Source organism: Pseudorca crassidens, chromosome 17 (assembly GCF_039906515.1).
Source record: "Pseudorca crassidens isolate mPseCra1 chromosome 17, mPseCra1.hap1, whole genome shotgun sequence".
Classification (NCBI taxonomy): Eukaryota; Metazoa; Chordata; class Mammalia; order Artiodactyla; family Delphinidae; genus Pseudorca; species Pseudorca crassidens.
Window position 1 is genome coordinate 84,672,748 of NC_090312.1, and position 19,546 is coordinate 84,692,293.

General features: G+C 49.4%; 1 long non-coding RNA gene across 1 annotated transcript in view; it reads right to left on the reverse strand.

The window, feature by feature from the left end:
• Window positions 1-4,126: 4,126 nt before the first annotated feature.
• The window catches only part of LOC137210469 (uncharacterized), a 90,432-nt gene continuing 75,012 nt past the window's right edge, over window positions 4,127-19,546 (reverse strand). Inside the window, exons 4-5 of the long non-coding RNA XR_010936558.1 lie at window positions 9,980-10,810; window positions 4,127-9,467 (exon numbers count right to left, since the gene is read on the reverse strand). This is a non-coding gene — a long non-coding RNA (uncharacterized lncRNA). The remainder of the gene's footprint in view (window positions 9,468-9,979; window positions 10,811-19,546) is intronic.

A 19,546-nucleotide genomic window follows, 5' to 3' on the forward strand; every position in this document is an offset into this window, starting at 1 on the left:
GCCGGCCGGCGGGCACATGTGGCTTCCAGGCCGCCGGCCGAGGCACTGATGTGTAGTGTAATCAAAAACATCCCGCGGTAATTTAATGGTTCCCACCAAGCACAGACACAAAGTCTAGCAACCCTTCCCTCCACATCCTTAACCCTTGGAGGCAGAGGGAACGGCCAGCAGCAAGGGGAAATTAATCTTGGGTAGCTGCTACCCTGGGATTTTCTTGCTTTTGGGGTTTTACTCTGATGTTAGAGAGAAAGATGCGAACTCTGGAAACGTGCCGGGAGCAGGAATTTACATTAAATGTCTTGTCCAGCTCTGGCCGGGGGAGGGGGGGGGCGGGAGCGAGAACCCTCACACGCTGGGGAGGCCAGGGCCGCCGAGAGGACCGGCTGCTGCCCTTGGTGGAAAGAGTTTGAATCCGATTTAGATGCTCGGTGAGGGAGTTGATTTAAGTGACTCTGAGGCCACTTCCCCACCAGGAGAGAGAGATCTGGAGTGAGGACGCCGGGCACACCCGCCCTGCGTGTGGATTCAGTAACCAGGCTGGTGGCAAACGTGGAAGCACGCGCTTGGGAAGAAACCGCCCTTGCGCTTAGAAGTTTTCCTTTTCAATTACAATAAGTTTCCCTAAAATTAGTCACCCGCCATTGTCGAAACTTTCCGTATCTGATAAGATCGGTGACAGCTCTTGGCCGGGGCTTGTCATCTGATCTGCAGACGCAGACTCATCTGAGGCTCTGCGGTCGAGGCCTCCGCTGGGCCGTCTGCACACATGTGCACAGAAGCCTACCGTGCACCCAGAATCGTGCTGCAGAGAGCACGGTCCTGGGCACACAGTAGGGATGTTGACGAGATTCCCCGATCCACTAAGTCAGGCTCGCAGCTGGAGGCCCAGGAGGTTTCATTTGCAGAGTCTCCTGGGGTCACTCTGCCGTGCAGCCAGGAGCCGCCGACCTCCCCGGGGCCGCTCATCCTCGATGTGAGCCCAGGAGGGGGGCTGGCCAGGCGCCCTGCTTTGCTTCGTGGCTCTGGCCCTGAGGCGGTGGGCCCTCTCCGGGCTTTGCTCCCTTCATGTGCAGAAGGAGGGTGATAAGGGCGTCATCCTGCAGGGCTTTGTGCAGGTGGAGCAAGTTAACGTTTGAAAAGCCTTTGGAACAGAAAGCGGCTGTTGTGAGCACTGGGTGGGGTTCATCACGGCTTCACTCTGACATGTGAGTTCCATGACGCAGAACCGACCGCAGTGGCTGAGAAAACCCACGGAATGGGGAGAGGGGGCTGGGCAGGGGTGGGGTTCCTGACAGCGTTTAGCAAGGCCTGGGGGGCAGGGGCTGCGCTCCCCCGGGGAGGAAATCCTTAGCAGCAGTGTGCAGAGGGGACTGATCAGGAAATGGTCACAGATGACAGGATCGAACTCTGTGTTTACTTACGAGTTACCAACAGACCCGACACCAACCCTAACTGGTGGGTCATCCGTCTCAAGCACTATGTCAACCTTCCCACTAGGCTCCGCCCTGTGAATAGTAACAGGTGTGGGACTCCTCGGGTGGGCTGGGGCCTCTCAGAGATCACACGCCCACCTGCCCTCCGCGCGTCCTGCCTACTCGAGGTCTCTGTGACCTGTCCCAGCCACCCCCCACTGACAAGGGAACCAGTGGCCAGCAGCCTGGACGGGGGCGGGGCGGGGTCCTCCGACCCAGACCTGGGCACCGCCCTCTCCCCACGTTCTGCTGAGAGCGTTCTCTATCGGATATAAGATATTTGATGCACATTTATATAATGCACAGTGGGTATGGTATTTATTTGTTAATTTACATATTTGATAAATATGTACAACTTTATGAGAAACACATGTTACTCTGTCTGGTGGGAGAAGCTGGGTCGGATGAGAACTTAGGTTTCTGTTGTGAAATGAATCCTAAATGACAGCATTTAGCATCGTGTCCCAAGTAAGAAGAGAAGTCCAGGAAACCGAGACAATCACGACGAGAGAATGTGCTGCATCAGACTAATCCGGTCCTGTTTTTTCCCCACTTTCTTTGACGTTAAGTGCTGTCTGAGAAAAATGTGATTCAGCGTGCACCATGTGTCTTTAGTTTCTTTCCGGGGTGTTGCCGCCCGCAGAGACCAGCCTGACCCCGAGGTCCGTGATTCTGCCTTCCTGAGGGCCCCTGATCAGGGGCACGTCGGCTGGAGCCTCTGTTTGTTTCGCTGGGGTCCTTAGAAACCTCTGCTCTGGCCTCAGCCTCAGCCTCCCCTCGGGGGCGGGGCGTCGAGGCGGCCCTGCAGCTGCCCCCGCAGCCGGGATGCAGGCCGCGCTCGCCCCGTCCTCCAGCCCCCGCGAGGCTGTGCGCTGCGGCCAGCTCCACCTCCCTGGAAGCCCCCGGCCGCCTCCCGCGCTTCTCAGCACGACCCGCTCCCCTTGGGTGGCTGAGAGGCAGCCGCGCTTTGGCCGGACGCCCCAAACGCCACCCCCGGCCCTGTAGTTGCTCTGACATGCGCTGCCCGCGTGTCTGTGGCTCCCTTGCACCTATAACCTCACTGTTTGTAGCCCTGGGGGCTTTTTCTACCGAGAAGCACTCTTCTCAGAGGCTTCTCGTAGCAGAGGGGCCAGTCCCGCGGTGACCCCGGTCCCGAGGCCGCCCAGCACCACACAGCCTGAATCACAGCTCCCGTTGGCCGAGAGCAGGTCTAGAAAAGCAGGGGTTTGGGCAGAAACGGGCACTTAACTCAGGCCCGACCCCACCTCCTTCCCTCTGAAAAGCTTCTCCCTCCTGCCCTCTCCTGTCTCCACGGGCTTCCTGCTTCCTAACTCCTTTCTAAAATTAAAACAACATATTTATCCTGGAACTCAAACCCCTTCAGGCCAGGGCAGTAATTCTCTAAGCATTTGCATTTTCAGATTTTTATCTCCAATTATGAAATGAAAGCTTTGTGTCTTGTTAAAGGAATGTCTGGTCAAGGGGAGGATTCCTGGGTAAAGCCTCGCTACACCTCAAATCACACCAAGGGTTCCACGTGCCGGGCTCTGACAGGGCCATGTGCCCACACAGGGCTCAGCCTGGCCCCCAGCCTCCCTCCTGGACCCCCCGGCGGCCCCATCTGGACCCCACACCCTAGGGGCTACTTTGACAACCCCAGACTCCTCCTCCAGTGCTGGTCTAGGGACGGGGTGTGAAGGGAGGGGCCTTGACGGGATGAGGGGACGAAGGTGGAGAGGCAAGAGCGGACCCAGATCGGCTGCGGGCCCAGCAGTCCTCTGCCTTCGCCCCTGGGGAGTGGCAGCCCCGTCCTGGGCCGGGAAAGCTGGAGTGACACCAGGTCTAAAGGCCAGAGATCCCACAAGGGAGAGGAAGCCTTTAGAAGCTGCCCTGTCTGTGCAGCTGTGGTGGTCGCGGTTTGGGGAGGGGGGATTGCTCGTCCTCTTTGCTCAGGGCCCCCAGCCTGGGGTGACCCTGCTCCCCGGCCAGCAGCAGATCCCGACCTCTTGGCCTGTATTGTTAGCCTCCTCCACGGCTGTGTCTATGGGGCAGCAGGCTGTGGTGCACTCATCCTAACATAAACGCAGGGAAGTAATAAAAGAAATAATAAAATAAGAGAGGGGTGTGGACAGCTCTGGGCTGGCCAGCTTTGCCGCCGGCCCCGCGGGTTAACACACAGCTAACGGGGATGGAGAAGGAGGTCCTGGGAGCCCTTGACTTGTATTTACAGCCAGTGGGTCAAAAGCACAGGTGACACCCTGCACTGAGACTGGCACCTGAGGTGGGGAGGGTCTGCCTTGGGGGCCTCAAGCTGTAGGCCCTGATTCTGTCTCTGGGGAGGTGGTGTCAGAACTGAGTTGAGTTGTAGGACATCCGGCTGGTGTCTGAGCATTGCTGGTGGGTGTGAGAAACCCCCTCCCACTCGGAACTGGTCTCAGAACTCAGAGACCCTGATCTGGATTCGAGCCTCTGAACGGTGGCCCCAGTGGCACGAGACCATAGCCACCTTTGATCTGGGCCGGCAGGCACCGGTCCCACTGGCCTCCACCAACCCAGAGGGCAGGCGCGGGCAGTGGGCATAGCAGGACCCACAAAACCCAGAGCCCAGAGGGGCCTGTTCCGTGAAACGTGCAGACCACCATGCAGGAGCACGGAGGGGGGACGGCCGGGGGGCGGCGTGCAGACCGAAAATGGGGAGGTTCGGAGAGTGCGGGTCACAGCAAGCATGTTCCAGAGCCACCACGAGCATCTGTTCATGGGCAGGGGAGCACACGGTTGACTGAGTAATGCTAACTTTCAAAGAAGCAGATTTCTTTATCACTTTGATATATTCACAAATGCCTGCACAAAAGACATTTAAAAGAAGACTTGCCATTTTTTCGGAACCCAAACCAGGCTAATGTCTCTGCAAATACCATAAGGAAACATTGCTTAATAGGTGGTACTGTCTACCGCACGGGGTGCAGGGCTCGTCCTTCCAAAAGTAAATATTGGCATATAAAGAAAACAGTGGGATTGGTTAAGCCAGTTTTTCAGGCCCAGTGCAGAAAAGTAAAAATCTGATTTATTTCTTCCCCTGTTCTGTTCTATTAAAGTGAAATCATGCAGAAAGCAGCTTTCCCATATGTGTGCACGTCTTATAAGGCGAGGCAGACTGCAAGTGAACAGCCCTCGAAGCACGATGCCCACAGCAGCCGTTTGATGTGTGTGGCACGGAAGCCAGGTTTCCTCAGAGGGTCTTGGTCAACAGTCTGCTGAAGCCAGCTCTCTCTCCCGCCCGGGACAGATTACTCTGCCCACCTCTTCATGGCCCTCCTGAGTGACAGCACGCTGGGAGCTTAGATCAGCCATGCAGGGGGTTTCCCACCATGGAAACCAACAGACCTTACACCCAGGGCTTCTGATCCCCAGAGACCTGTCAACCATCCAGCAGCCCCACTGGGAAAATGAGGCTGTGGAGCAGAAATAGACGGAAAAGGGCCTCTGCCTGACCTGGGGCTCGAGCCAGGAAGGGTTCTTGAGTTTCTTAATGGTTGGAAGAAGCATCCACAAGCACTGTTATCAGACGCTGAATGGTCTTGGAAACGAGCTCCTGCCGCAGGTTTAATAACGTTTTAAATAAATTCAACCTAAAGTTACACGGCAAAACCCTGCTCATATATAACACTTGTAATGCGGTAAAGTCATCTCATCAACAGCTAACGTTGTTGGAATCACAAGTAGTGTCAAGGTGCTTTATACACTTTGTGTTGTTAAAATTTAAAACCAGAAACAATCTCCATTCCCGCACGTATCGCCAGGGAGGTGCATCTTCTCGACCCTCACTACAGCCATGGCAGCAATTCCTGTTGCAAGTGTAAAGGAAATTTCCATATTACAAAATCAACTTAGGCTTTCTGGGTCTGGAACAGGATGGTGTAAGCCTACTTTTCTCTGCTATGTCCTCTAACTGCAACTAAATAACCCTGGAAATTATCAACAGAGAATGATAAAAGGACCCTAAAGCCTGGAAAGAAAGAAGGGGGCTGACTGGAGACTTGAGGAAAAGCAATATGACTCCCCAGGCTCCCTTTATCTGCCATAGGTCTCGGACTAAGGGGCCAGAGAAGACTGCAACTCAGAACCACCAAGAGGCAAGGACGAAAAACATTTCTCATTTCTCTCTTTAGCCAGAGGCCTGGGAAAGAGGAAACCCAAGTTCCTCTCCCCAAGCCAGCCCACCTGCAGGGCCAGCCCTCCCCCAACTGCATGAGGAATCTCGCTCCAGCTGCTCCTGAGCTTCTGCCCCAGCAACACAAGGCAACCCAGAAGAATGCTGTCCATCCCTGTGGTCAACACCAACAGGGATTGAAAGGGAGCCCCAGCAGTGCCAGAAGAATGTCAGACTAGAGGAGCACAGCAAGCGTTCTGAAAGGTGAATTGATGTCAGAACCAGTAGGCCAGCACCATGTGCTAACCCTAAACAGAAAACTACCTGCTAAACAATCTCCTGAAACAAATGCAAACGTAGACATTCTCAGCAAAGAAATGAAGTTATAAAAAAGAATTAAATGGAAATAGCAGAAAAGAAAAACACAATCATCAAAATGTTGAAACTAGTTGATAAACTCAATAGTTGAATGGTGAAATGAGATAACACACTCAGTGAACTTGAAGACAAATCATTAGAATTTACTCAATCTGAACAGAGAAAAAATAGACTTCAAAAATGAACAGATTATCGGAGTCTGTGGGATTCTAAAAGATCCAACATTTATATCATTAGAGTCCCAAAGGAGGGGAGGTAGGAATGTGGGACTAAAAACTTTCCAAATTTGGTAAAATACATAAAACTATAGATTCAAGAAGATGAGAGAAACCTACATGTAATGAACCCAAAGAAATCCACACAAGTACATCAAAATGGAATTTCTAAAGACAAAGTCTTAAAAACCGCCAGAGAGAAATGACACATTACTTATGAAAGAACAAGAATTTATGGCAGCAGATTTCTCATCTGAAACCTAGGAGACCAGAAAGAAGAAGCACAACAATTTTCAAGTGCTGAGAGGAAAGAACTGTCAACTGGAATCTTATATCTGAGTAAACTACACTTAAAGAATGAAGAGGAAATAAAAAATACTTAGACAAAGGAAAACTAAGATAATTTGTCACTAGCAGACCTATTTTAAAGACTGGCAAAATGAAGCTCTACAAAAGTAAAGAGAATGATAATAAAAGAAGGCTGAAAATTTCAAGGAAAAAAAAGGAGCAATAGAAAGACTGAAAGTAAAAGTAAATATGATAGACTATTCTTTGCTGAGATACTTTAATCATATTTTATGATTGAAGCAAAATTTATAACACCATTTGATATGGTGCTAATGTATGTAAAGGAAATATTTAAGCCAAATGTATTTTAAAACTGGAGAAAGAAAAGGGACCTTAACTGAAGTAAGGTCTATGCTTCATTCAAAGTGATAAAATGTCAATACCAGTAAGCAGTGACATCACATGAGTATACGGTAATACATAGAACCATCAGAAATAACACTGTAGGGACATCCCTGGTGGTCCAGTGGTTAAGAACCCGCCCTCCAATGCAGGGGATGTGGGTTCGATCGCTGGTCAGGGAACCAAGATGCCACATGCCACGGAGCAACTAAGCCCACACACCGCAACTAGAGAGAAGCTGGCGCACTGCAATGAAAGATCCCACGTGCCACATCTAAGACCCAATGCAGCCAAAAATAAATAAATAATCAGAGAATCAAAAATAAACTCTCTTCTGGCAGTAAGCATGCTTTTTAAAAAAGAAAAGAAATAACACTGTACAAAGTTATATGCTCAAAAATGTTATAAATAAAAAAAAGTTATAAAGAGGTCAACACGGAATTCTAAAAAAATGTTAAAATTAGACATAGGAAAGCAATAAATCAAAAGAAGTGAGAAACAGAGAGAATAAACAGGAAAGAAATAATAAAGAGCAGACCTAAGCCCTACCATATTAATAATTTTTTTTTTTTTGGCTGTGCCGGGTCTTTGTTGTGGCAGGTGGGCTCCTTAGTTGCAGCTCGTAGGTCCTTTAGTTGTGGCTCAAGGACTCCTTAGTTGTGGCAGGCAGGCTCAGCATGCAAACTCTTAGTTGCGGCATGCATGTGGGATCTAGTTCCCTGACCAGTGATTGAACATGAGCCCCCTGCATTGGGAGTGCAGAGTCTTCACCACTGTGCCACCAGGGAAGTCCCAATAGTTACTTTAAATGTAAATCGTCTAAATACACCAAGAAAAGCACACAGGTTGACATGTTGGATTAAAAAAAAAAGAAACATGACCCAAATAAATGAGTACAACACACTCTCTTGAAACATAACAACATAGGTATGTTTAAATTAAAAGGATAGGAGAGGGAAGAGATACGGGGATATATGTATACGTATAGCTGATTCACTTTGTTATAAAGCAGAAACACACCATTGTAAAGCAATTATACTCCAATAAAGATGTAAAAAAGAAAAAGATAGGAAAGGACATATGATGCAACATGAATTTTTAAGAAATAGGAAAGCTTACATTAATATCAGATAAAGTAGATTTCAGAGCAAAGAAGATTACTAGGGTAAAAAGAGGAACATTACATCAATCCTTCAAGAATATATAGAAATTCTAAACCTGTATACATGAAACACCAGAGCTTCAACTAATAGAGCTGAAAGAAAAACAATAAACTAATTATAGTTGGGGACCACAACACACACTCTCAGAAACTGATAGAGCTGTAGAATGTTACAACTAACATCATACTTATTGAAAAACTAAGCACTTTCCCTCTAAGATCAGAGGTGATGCAGGATGCCTCATCTCAGCACTCATTTAACATAGTTCTGCACATTCCAGCCAATGCAATAAGGCAAGACAAAGAAACAGAAGATGTACAGATTGGAAAGGAAGAAATAAAACTGTGTCTATTTGCAGATGACATGACTGTCTATGTAAATATCCTAAGGAATCTACCAAGAGAACTCATAGAACTAATAAGTGAGTTTTGATAAGCTTTCAGGATACAAAACCAGCACACAAAAATCAGTTTCACCTTTATCTACTGAAAACAAACAAATTGAAACCAAAATTTTAAAAACACTGCCAAGTATAATATCTTCAAAGAAAATTAAACACGTAGCTACAAATCCAACAAAACATGAATAGGGTTATGATGAAAATTGGAAAGTAATGATGAAAGAAATTTTAAAAGTCATAAATACTTGAATAGACATATTGTGCTCATAGACTAAAGGACTCAAAATAGAGAAGTTGTCAATTTTCCTAAATTTATATACAGGTTTAATGCAATTTCGACAAAATCTCAGGAAGGTTTGTCTTAGAGATAGACAAAATTATACAAACAAGGATTGGTTCTAGAAGAGCCAAATTCATTTTCAAAAAGTAGAATAAAGTAAGAGGAATCACTCTTCCCCATGTTAGGGGTCACTCTACAGCCACAGCAATCAAGAGAGTGTGGTGTTGGCTGAGGGATAGACAGACACATCAGTGGGACAGAATAGAGAACACAGAAATAAATTCACACAAATACTCCTAGTTGATACTTGGCAAAGGAGCAAAAGCAATTCAACAAGGGAAGGAAAGCCTTTTTTTTTTTAACTTTTTCTTTTATTTCCTTATTTTTTATTAATTTTATTTATTTATTTATTTATTGACTGTGTTGGGTCTTCGTTGCTGTGCGCAGGCTTTCTCTAGTTGTGGCGAGTAGGGGCTACTCTTCGTTGCAGTGCGCGGGCTTCTCATGGCAGTGACTTCTCTTGTTGTGGAGCACAGGCTCTAGAGCGCAGGCTCAGTAGTTGTGGCGCACGGGCTTAACTGCTTTGCGGCATGTGGGATCTTCCCAGACCAGGGATCAAACCCGTGTCCGTGCATTGGCAGGCAGATTCTTAACCACTGAACCACCAGGGATGTCCCAGGAAAGCCTTTTCAACAAATATTGCTGGAGCATTTAGACATCTATAGGCAAAAACATAACACCTTACACAAAAGTCAACTTAGAATGGATCGTGGACTTAAATATAAAATATAGGACTATAAAACTTCTAGGGAAAATTTTGGAGGACCTTGTGCTAGGCAAAGTTGTCTTACCCTTAACCCCAACAGTGTCATGTATAAAAGGAAAAAGAATTGATAAAATAGACTTCATCGACATTTCAAACGTTTGCTCTGCAGAAGATTCTGTTAAAAGGATGAAAAGACAAGCTACAGAAGGGAGAAAATATTTACAAAACATATAATCGACAAAGGACTGGTACCTAGATTATCTAAAGAACTCTCAAGCCTCAACTTAAATAAAATGAAATATCCAATTAGAAAATTAGACATTTCCAATAGGAATGTTTTCTTCAATAGACATGAAGAAGCATTTCACCGAAGAGGCCATACAGATGGTGAATAGGCCCATGAAAAGTTTTTCACCACCATTAGCCACTAGAGAAATGCAAAGTAAAAACACGAGATATCACTACCTACTTCTCAGAAGACTCAGTAAAAATGGTGTGAACATCAAATGCTGGCAAAGATACAGAGAACCTGGGTCACTGATGCATTGCTGGTGGGAATGCAAAATGGTATGGCCACTCTGGAAAACACATTGGCAGTTCCTTTTGAACCTAGAAGTGAAATTACCACGTGACCCAAAGTGCATTCTTGGGCACGTATCCAAGAACAATGGAAATTTATTTTCACACAGAAACTTGCACGTGAATAATGATAGCAGCTTTATTCATAGTAGTCCAAAACTCAACATTATCCCAATATCCTTCAATGGGTGGGTGGTTCAATGAACTGCAGTACATCAATACTGTGGGATACTGACCCACAATAAAGAGGACCATTAAACCACTCAGTTAGAATGAACCTCAAAGACATCATGTTGAGTGAAAAAAGCCAGTCCCAAAAAAATACATATTGCATGAACCCATTTATATAAAATTTGTGAAATAATTAGAGAGGGAGAATGGTGGTCGCTAAGGATTAGAGATAGAAATAGACGTGTAGCTGTGCCTATTATGGGATAGCACAAGAGAGCCTTGCAGTGATGACACAAGATGACATCTTGATTGTGGTGGTGGTTACACAAAGCTACACACATGATCAAATTGCACAGAGCCAAACACACATACCCACACACAAGTGTGTATGTAACCAATGAAATCTGAATAAGCTTCACAGATGGTTCCCACAACGACTTCCTGGGTTTGACATTGTACTGTATTTATGCATAAAGACAGCATCGGAGGAGGCTGGATCAAGGGTGCGGGGGACATCTCCACATTTCCATGCAACTTCCTGTGAATCTATAATTATTTCAAAATAAAAAATTATTTTTAAAAAGACATATAAAGGTAATGGGATTGATTCTTTATACACTCAGATATGCAAGGAAAATATAGCTTCATTCTTTTCTTAACTACTGTGATCTTGCTTTAATCTCCACATTACTGATATCAAGAGAGGAAAATAATATGTTTTCTGATTTGAAGTATTTCTATTTTTCCTGGTTTAAAAGAATGGCTACACAAGGGCCATATTTTTTATAGATGAATACTGAAATACATGGGAATTAAAGTGACACGATGCTCGGGATTTGCTCCCAAATGTTTTAAAAAGAAAAGGAAAAGGAAAAAGAAGAGAAATGATAAGTGAAGGAGACATGGCAAAGTTTTGATAATTTTAGAATCTAGATAAATGTGGTTTGTTATATTATTTTCTTTATTTTTGTGTGATGTTTGAAAATATTCATTAAATAATTTTCTTTTAAAAAACCTATTAGGGTTTGTTGGCGCAGTGGTTAAGAATCCGCCTGCCAATGCAGGGGACACAGGTTCGAGCCCTGGTCTGGGAAGATCCCACATGCCGCGGAGCAACTAGCCCCATGCACCACAACTACTGAGCCTGTGCTCTAGGGCCCATGTGCCACAAATGCTGAGCCCACGTGCCACAGCTACTGAAGCCCATGTGCTTAGAGCCCGTGCTCTGCAACAAGAGAAGCCACCACAGAGAAGCCCACGCACTGCAACGAAGAGTAGCCCCCGCTTGCCACAAGTAGAGAAAGCCCGCGTGCAGCAACAAAGACCCAACACAGCCAAAATAAATAAATTATTTTTTAAAACCTATTAAACTATGCAACTGAGAGCCTTCCACCCAACTTCAATAGGAAGTGATAAATCTGCAATATAAAAGCATAATCAAGAGAAGAACTTAACTGAATTCAATAAATGCATTCCAAGTAATGAATATGTTCAATTAAAGTCGTGTGCTCATGGATCAATATCAATATTTGGCAGTGACTGTGTGAAAAGACATTTTCAAAGGCCAGATATCTGAAATCTCATCCCAGGTCTGCATAACTAGATGGACACTTGCCGTCAGTTTTGGTGGCAGAGAACCCGGACCGTGAGCTCATCAGGTGAAATGCTATCCTACCACGAAAGAAGTCTGTTCTTCTCGTTAGCAGACCTCCTTATAAAATATTGTACACAAAGATTATATTTTGAATTTTGTCAATAAAAAAATCGTGGACGTTTGTTTTCTCTCTCCTTATATAAGCAGTTATATAATATCCTCAAAGTTGCATCTTGGCTCGAAAAACCTAAAATATTTACCACAGTAAAAGTTTTACCGAAAGGGCTGGCGGGGATGGTATAGAGGACGGCTTTCCTCTGCGCCGGTGCAGCAGCTCCAGACACATGGAGAGACCCTGGGAGCAGGCTGCTCGCCCACTGCAGACCCCACGTGTCTGAGGGCACAGTTGGCTTGAGAGGTGCCCTGGCCATCAGGCAGGCCCTGGGGTTGTGGAGATCAGCCTTCTTATGGCTGGTGCTGTCTTCACTGAAGCATCCAGTCCCACACACTCCCTGCGGCACCCCCAGAAGCAGGGTCCCATTTCCGGAGGGCACGTCAGGAGGCCCGTGTCGGGCAGGAACCACAGTGGTCAGTCACAGCCGACCGAACCCGAGGTTCAAGGTCAGGGCTTTGCACACGCGGCCTCCCGCCCCTCCTCCCCGGCAGGTCTGGTGCGTGACCAGCAGCTGCTTTAGGGAGCCCCTCAGCCCCTCAGTGAAGTGGCGGTGTTTCCAGAGCACAGAGCTGACTGTGTGAGCGACCCACCCAGGGAACCCAGGGGGCAGGCAAGTCCGCGTGGGCTCGGTGAGCCGCTGCCCTCATGAGGGCCTGGTCAGAAGCGGGGCGCTGGGGACAGGCCGACAGCCAGGGGTTCGGGCAGCTCACACCACGGAGTTGTTTTTAATTATTCTAAACAGCCCACCGGCTCCCTTGGACCAGGTAGCTGGATCCCTTCAAAGTAGAGAACGGGTTTTGTCGTATGAAAGAAAAATAAGCGAGCCCACTATACTGGATCCACAAGAGCAGAGTCAACCACCGAAATCTGAATTCTCGTAAATCACAGCTTTTTGAGAAAGCCAGCCCTCTTGGTCGCACCGTGGACGGGCCAGGCTGTACCCTCATCAAACAGATCTCCCCCCCGCCCCGCCCGCACAGACGCCCCCCGGCCTCACCCCTGCCTGGGGCTCGCACCACGAGGTTGGGGGCGCCGGGACTCGTGGGTCCCGCAGTGCAGGTGTGGCTGACGGGCTGCACTTCTGGGGATCATCTGCTGCAACACAGGGTGCATCCCACACAGCAGAGGAGCTCCGTCAGAGGTCGGGGCGATCGCAGACCCTGCTCAGTGAAGCACTGGAGCAGACAGTGCCGGGCAGATCGGCGGGTGGGGACCAGGGCTGTGCTCACGCATCAGGCGGCCCCAGGATCACACTCATCTCTTCTCAGTGGGACGGACAAAGGAACACGTAAGAAAGTGGTATATGAAGAATAAAGTCCCTGAAACACTTGTATCACCCCCATGAAGACTCACACAGGACGTGATCAACGTCCCCTATATAGAGATGCACATGACACGTTCCTCTCAGAGCTGAGAGGACGCAAGTCAAGACTCAAACGGGTCTCCTTGTATCATGATATGATGGAAAGCACGTGACTCACAGTGTTTTCGTTAATTTTTTTCTCTTTCTCTCTATCTACCCAGGTTGCCAGCGGTTTCAAAGTTGGGTTAAGGCTCAGAGCAGCACGGGTCTCCAATTATGGCGATGTCCTCCTTCCCATCCTTTGGCTTCTCCTTCCTTACCCTTGTTTTAATGGTCCTGTCGTATGTGAGCTTTAACCTAGGCAACTTCAAATACTTCTGTTAAAATAAGCAGTATGTAATGATTACATTATTTGGTACGTTTGCAAAGTATGAACCCGCAGACAGTAGCAGCAGAGGTCTAGAGGGCAGAAGGAAGAAATCGTGGGTAGCTTTACCCCTGCCCTGAGGCCCCTGCAAGGATGGCAAGGCCGCCGTGCGAGAGGCTCTGACCTCAGCAGCTCCAGGCCGGCTGCGGAGGCCAAGGCAAGGGCGATGCAGGGTCCTGGGCTCCGGGCCAGGTTGGTGGGGGGTGACTGACAGGCACCGAAGTCTTTACAGACTATCTTGTGTTTTCAAGCTGCATTCAGACCAGAAACATTTGAGACGATGATGCCAACCAAGGTCACCTTAAAACAGAACCTTTTTTAAATCCTTTTAAAAAAATGTGTAAATCATTGAAACCCTGAAAATACATAACGTGCCTCTTTTCTTTTTTCAAATTTAGTGCTTCTGTCGAAATCCACACAGATTTCAGAGCCAACAGAAAAGAAGCAGGTTGTTTGCTTCTCACAGTGTTGTGCAGTCACGGGCTTCTCCTGGGACCGAGGACCGTGGCCGTGGTCCCCCCGACCTGCGAGCCAGACTGCCCTCCACCGCCATCCCGGATCCGCTTCCGGATCTGGAGCCGGCACTGAGCCTGCATTAAGGGAAGGGTCACCCAAACTGCTGAAAACCAGGATTGGCTGGTGAAAACCTCGTTAGCAAAAGTAGGGGCCCCTTCCGTGAGCCCCACACCCTCATAACTGCTCTGAGCCCCCTGACAAGCCGCCGGCCCCGTGCGTCAGGATCAGAGAGGTGCAGCCCTGCCCTGAGGCCACACAGACCAAGTGCAGCGGGGAGGCTGGAATCCTGCCCAGCCAGAGCAGAGCTTTTTCTGTTTGTTTGCTTTGCTGCTCATCTTTCCAGGATCCCACCCTTCATCGGCGATGCTCTCAGAGCACCTGATCCCAGCCATTTATACTCTGTGTGGTCCTCCATCAGCCTCTCTCCTGCAGTGTCACGTGTGCACTGTCTCTCTAACCGCAGACGCGTCCACGACGTCTGGGCCCGGTTCATCTAAGCAGGGATCTGGGACGGTTGCTTCCTTACAGAAGTGTGATCTCAGGTCCAGAAAGATCACAACGTGCTCAGATCACACAGACACACGACTCTTAGGAAAGACTCTTCATCCTTAAAAGTCATAAGCTTCCTGAAACAAAATTAGCGACTGTTTTATAATTTTAAGGTTGAGAATAAAACCTTTTCATTAACACTCAAAACCCTGAGGGGGCAGATCCAGTAACAAATTTCTCATGAGTTACCAGAGGAAGCCTGAGGGCTCCAAGTGGGGCTCCTTGGAAAGGACTCTTCCCCAGAGGAATTTCCAGCCTCAGCGAGCATGTCGGGGGAGGGGCTCCTGGCCCCACGCTCCCCTGCCGGTCAAAGCTCAGGCCTGGCCGCGAGCTGCAAGGAAAGCCACAGGGCCCTTCCCAGAAGCGCAGGTCCAGGCCAGGCCCAGGGCAAGGCCCCCATGCCGGGGAAGGGGGCCACCTCCACCCTGGGAAGCCATGGTCCCACGCTGTGGCGGGGACCCCAGAGGCCGCCTGGCCTCCTCTCCTACAGCCGCGCTGGCGTGTTTTCACTCACACGGGCTTTGGCCCTGGACGGGACAGGCCCCCTGTGGGACAGGCCACCCACAGAGGCAGAGCACGATCAATAGCCCTTCCCCCCAGGTGCTGACAAAGCGCTGGCATGGGTTCCCGGGGAGCCTGCGGGGGATGCAGCCCCACCCTGGCTGGCAGAGGGCCTGGACCGCGGCCTCAGGAGCCCCCGATCTCAGCTGCCTGGGCCACCCCACATCCCCCATTTCCCCGTTTGCTGGAAAAAGAGTCGAGCCGACCCCCAAGTAAACATTCCTTGAGGAGCCGGGCACTCTCCCCAGTTAATATCGCCGAGGCACAAGCTTCGTCCTGCAGGCACCTGTGGGCTGGCCAGAAGTGCGTGTGCGCAGACAGGCAGAAGTCCGCCCCCGAAACCAGCGGGAACCCCGGAGTGAAAACTCCACTGCCACACGTGAAGTTAAACATTTTGCTAAATTACCGTTAACTGCCTTCATTCCCTCTTGGATGGAAATCAACTTGAAAGGGCCTCGTGTGAGAAAAGAAGCATGGTTGTGAAAGTCAGGAATCAGAGGCTGAGAACCTGGCCCCCAGGAAAGACTGAACCTCTGCCCTTGCAGACCCCTCGTCCCCCGGAGACCCCTCCCTGTGGCCATCTGTTTCCCAGGAGCTGGGGCCCAGCACCAGCCGGGAGCTTGGCTGCACGCCTGCCGCCACCTGCCTGTGGGTCCACCCCCCAACCTCTCGCGCACAGGCTCCCCGCCCCTGCCCTTGCCATCCGTCCAGATCTGGGCACTGAAGCCCAGCCCGCTTGCTGGGGTCACAGCCCCAAGGCCTGATGCGTCCTGCCCCCCCTGCCTGCACGCGCTGGAGGGAGGAGGGCTCCCCACCTGGGGGGGCAGCTGGAACTGCAGGCACTCTGATGACAGTGGGACTTCAAGGGACTTAGATCAAAATACTTATGTAAACTTGCAAAGGTTTAGAAAAAATCAGACCAAAAAAATCTATGCAAATGTAAGAATCCATGAATTCCACTGCAGACAAACCGTTTCCGGGCAGCGGGCAGAGCTGCCGAACCACCCACACACCCGGCTCTGCTTCTTACACAGAGAGAAGTGCACTTTGCTTGGAGATATATACGTATTCCATTCCAAACGTTATCTATTTTTATATGTACTTACAGATATCTGTGTATGTATTTAGTACATTAGATGTCACATCTATCCATGGACGTGCAGCCTCCAGACTGCGAGCCATAAGGTTCTGCTGTCTACAAGACCCCCGTCTGTGCTAACTTGTTGCAGCAGCAGGAACAGGGTAAGACGCCCACAAAGGGCCCTGGCCCAGCACCTCCTCACGGCTCATTTAGACCCGGGCCAGCGCCGGCCGCCACGCAGAACAAAATGTGCAGCGACACTTGCACCCGGCTTCTCTCCTCCTGGGAAGAGCTGTTCCCGCCCCGCAAGGCCCCGTTCCCGGCCAGGCAGGGGGAGCCGGCTCAGGCTCACAGCACGTGCTTCCTCCAGGCAGTCCCTGGGCAATGCTCCCCCAGCCCTCCCAGCCCTGGCCCGCCTCCTTCTGACCTCTGAGCCGCTCCTCCCTGGAGAAACACCTCCGACGGGAGGGGACCCCGGCCAGGGCTGCCTGCCGCTCACTGGGCGCTGTGGCCCGACTCTGTCTGACGGCTTCTTCTGTCTCCGTTTTCACTGCTCTGAGACTTCCGTTTCAGTCCACCTCCTGAACTCCACACCAGGGCCCCTGCTCGGCCTCTTTTAACCCACACTTTCACTTGAGGGAAGTAACTTGGCTTCTTAAATCTGCCCTCCATCACCAACACACTCTCTTTGGCAAGAGTCACCCGTTCCTCTGTGGAGGGAGAACCTCATTTACTCAGGCTGCAGGTACAGGACTCCACGCTACAGGCAGCCACCACCTCGCTCAGGGAGGGCCCTTCACACATTTAACGCTTGGTGTCATCACTTCACCCTGTTTCTCACCTACCTCCTCCCACTTGGACTCACCCTCTCAATTGGCATCACTTTGGGAAGGAGAACTTTTAAACATAATTTTAGTAATTAACTCTGCTCTTATACGAAATTTGATTCTGTATCTATACCAAGAATTGCTGGGTGACTCTAAATTAAAAATCTTCATGTACCTGGAAAAGTGCTGAATCTGACCAAGTGTTGAATATGCTCAAGAAATATTTGAAAGATGGATCCATTTATCCATCCATCCATTTACCCACCCATATATCAAAGATGGATGGATGGGTGGATGGATGGATGGATGGATGGATGGATGGATGGATAAATGGATGGATGGGTGGATGGATGGATGGATGGATGGATGGATGGATGGATGGATGGATGGATAAATGGATGGATGGATGGATGGATGGGTAAATGGATGGATGGATAAATGGATGGATGGGTGGATGGATAAATGGATGGATGGATGGAAGGAAGGATAGATGGATAAATGGATGGATGGATGGATGGATGGATAAATGGATGGATGGGTAAATGGATGGATGGGTAAATGGATGGATGGATGGAAAGAAGGATAGATGGATAAATGGATGGATGGGTAAATGGATGAATGGATGGATGGATGGATGGATGGATAAATGGATGGATGGATAAATGGATGGATGGATGGATGGAAGGAAGGACAGATGGATAAATGGATGGATGGGTGGGTGGATGGATGGATGGATGGATAAATGGATGGATGGATAAATGGATGGATGGATGGATGGATGGATGGGTGGATGGATGGATGGATGGATGGATGGATGGGTGGGTGGATGGATGGATAAATGGATGGATGGATGGATGGATGGATGGGTGGGTGGATGGATCGATGGATGGACGGATAAATGGATGAGTAGATGGATGGGTCCAACACTTAGCACGCCCAGGGATGCCGCATCTCTTCACTTTGGGTTACAGTTCCAGGGAGGGAGGTGAGAGGTGAGGGGCATGGAGCTGTCCCCTCCCCATGAGGTCTCGGGTCATTTCCAGGGGGTCTGTGCGTAGAGCTTTATAACACAGCCACGAGCTTCAGGGGCTTGAGCTGGTTGGAATTAAATAAATCGGCCGTCCTGATAAATAACAACATTGCAGTGCGCCAGCCACACATCCAATGCTCCGTGACCACACGCGGCCAGCGGCTGCCATACTGGGACACCATCTTCACACAAATCTTACTGGTCAGTGAAGATACAGAGGGTACGTTCTGTGGGACGAGAAAACGTGAGGAGGCCATTTACGGCCCCCCAGAACCCCTCCCCTGAGCAGTGACCTGCTCACCCCAGCCAGGGCTCTGGCCTCATTCCATCGTGACCAGTGCTGGGCAAGGGAAACGGCCTTCGTTTGGGTGTATAATAGGAAACACACATCTGGTCTCCTTCCAGGTTCCTGGCACAGAGCTCTGAAAACCCTTGGAATTTCCTGAGTGATGGGAGCGTCTTTCGTTATTCATAACAAGGCCCTTTAGAGCAAAGCTAAATTTATGCTAATGCGGTGACTCTGGTGAGGCCCTGGGCAATTTCGGGAGGCGGGTGTGGCCAGAAACACCAAATCTGAAGTCGTCCAGGCAGAAGTGAGGGGGCCTGGGCGCCACCTTTGAACCTGTGTCTGCACTGGGGGCCCTGGTGGGACTGAGCCCCTACCGCGGGGTCTGCTCGCGCTACAGGAATTGGCATCAGAACTGAGTTGTTGGCCCAGCTGGTGTCAGAGAATCAGAGAACTGACGGCTGTGAGGAAACACCTCTCAGTTCGAAACGGAGAAAACAGTCTCCCCTGTCCTCTCTCAACCAAGAGACTGTGGGGTGGTGTTCTGGTCATGCGGTGCCTGAGAGATGCTGCCCTTGCCTGGGGTGGGGGGATCTACGTGTGCGCAGGCTGCAGGCAGCTTTGCTACCGGCTGCATGACAGGCTCTGCATAAGTGCAAGGGGCCAGCGGCTCCAGGTGACCTTTCCTGCAGCTGCATCGACCTCCAGATTCGCCAGGCTTAACTCAAGAGACGGTGGGCTGGGCAGAACAAGTGAGGTTTTGTTCAGAGTAATTATATTCTGACCTGAGAATTGTGAAAGCTATTTTCAATTTGAGAGACGGGGAAATTTTAAGTGCTTTTGCTGAAAACATGCAGATCATTGAATCCTATGTCCTCTTTTCTTTAAATACAGGTAGAATGAAACCCAGAAATAATAGTGGCAATGATACGT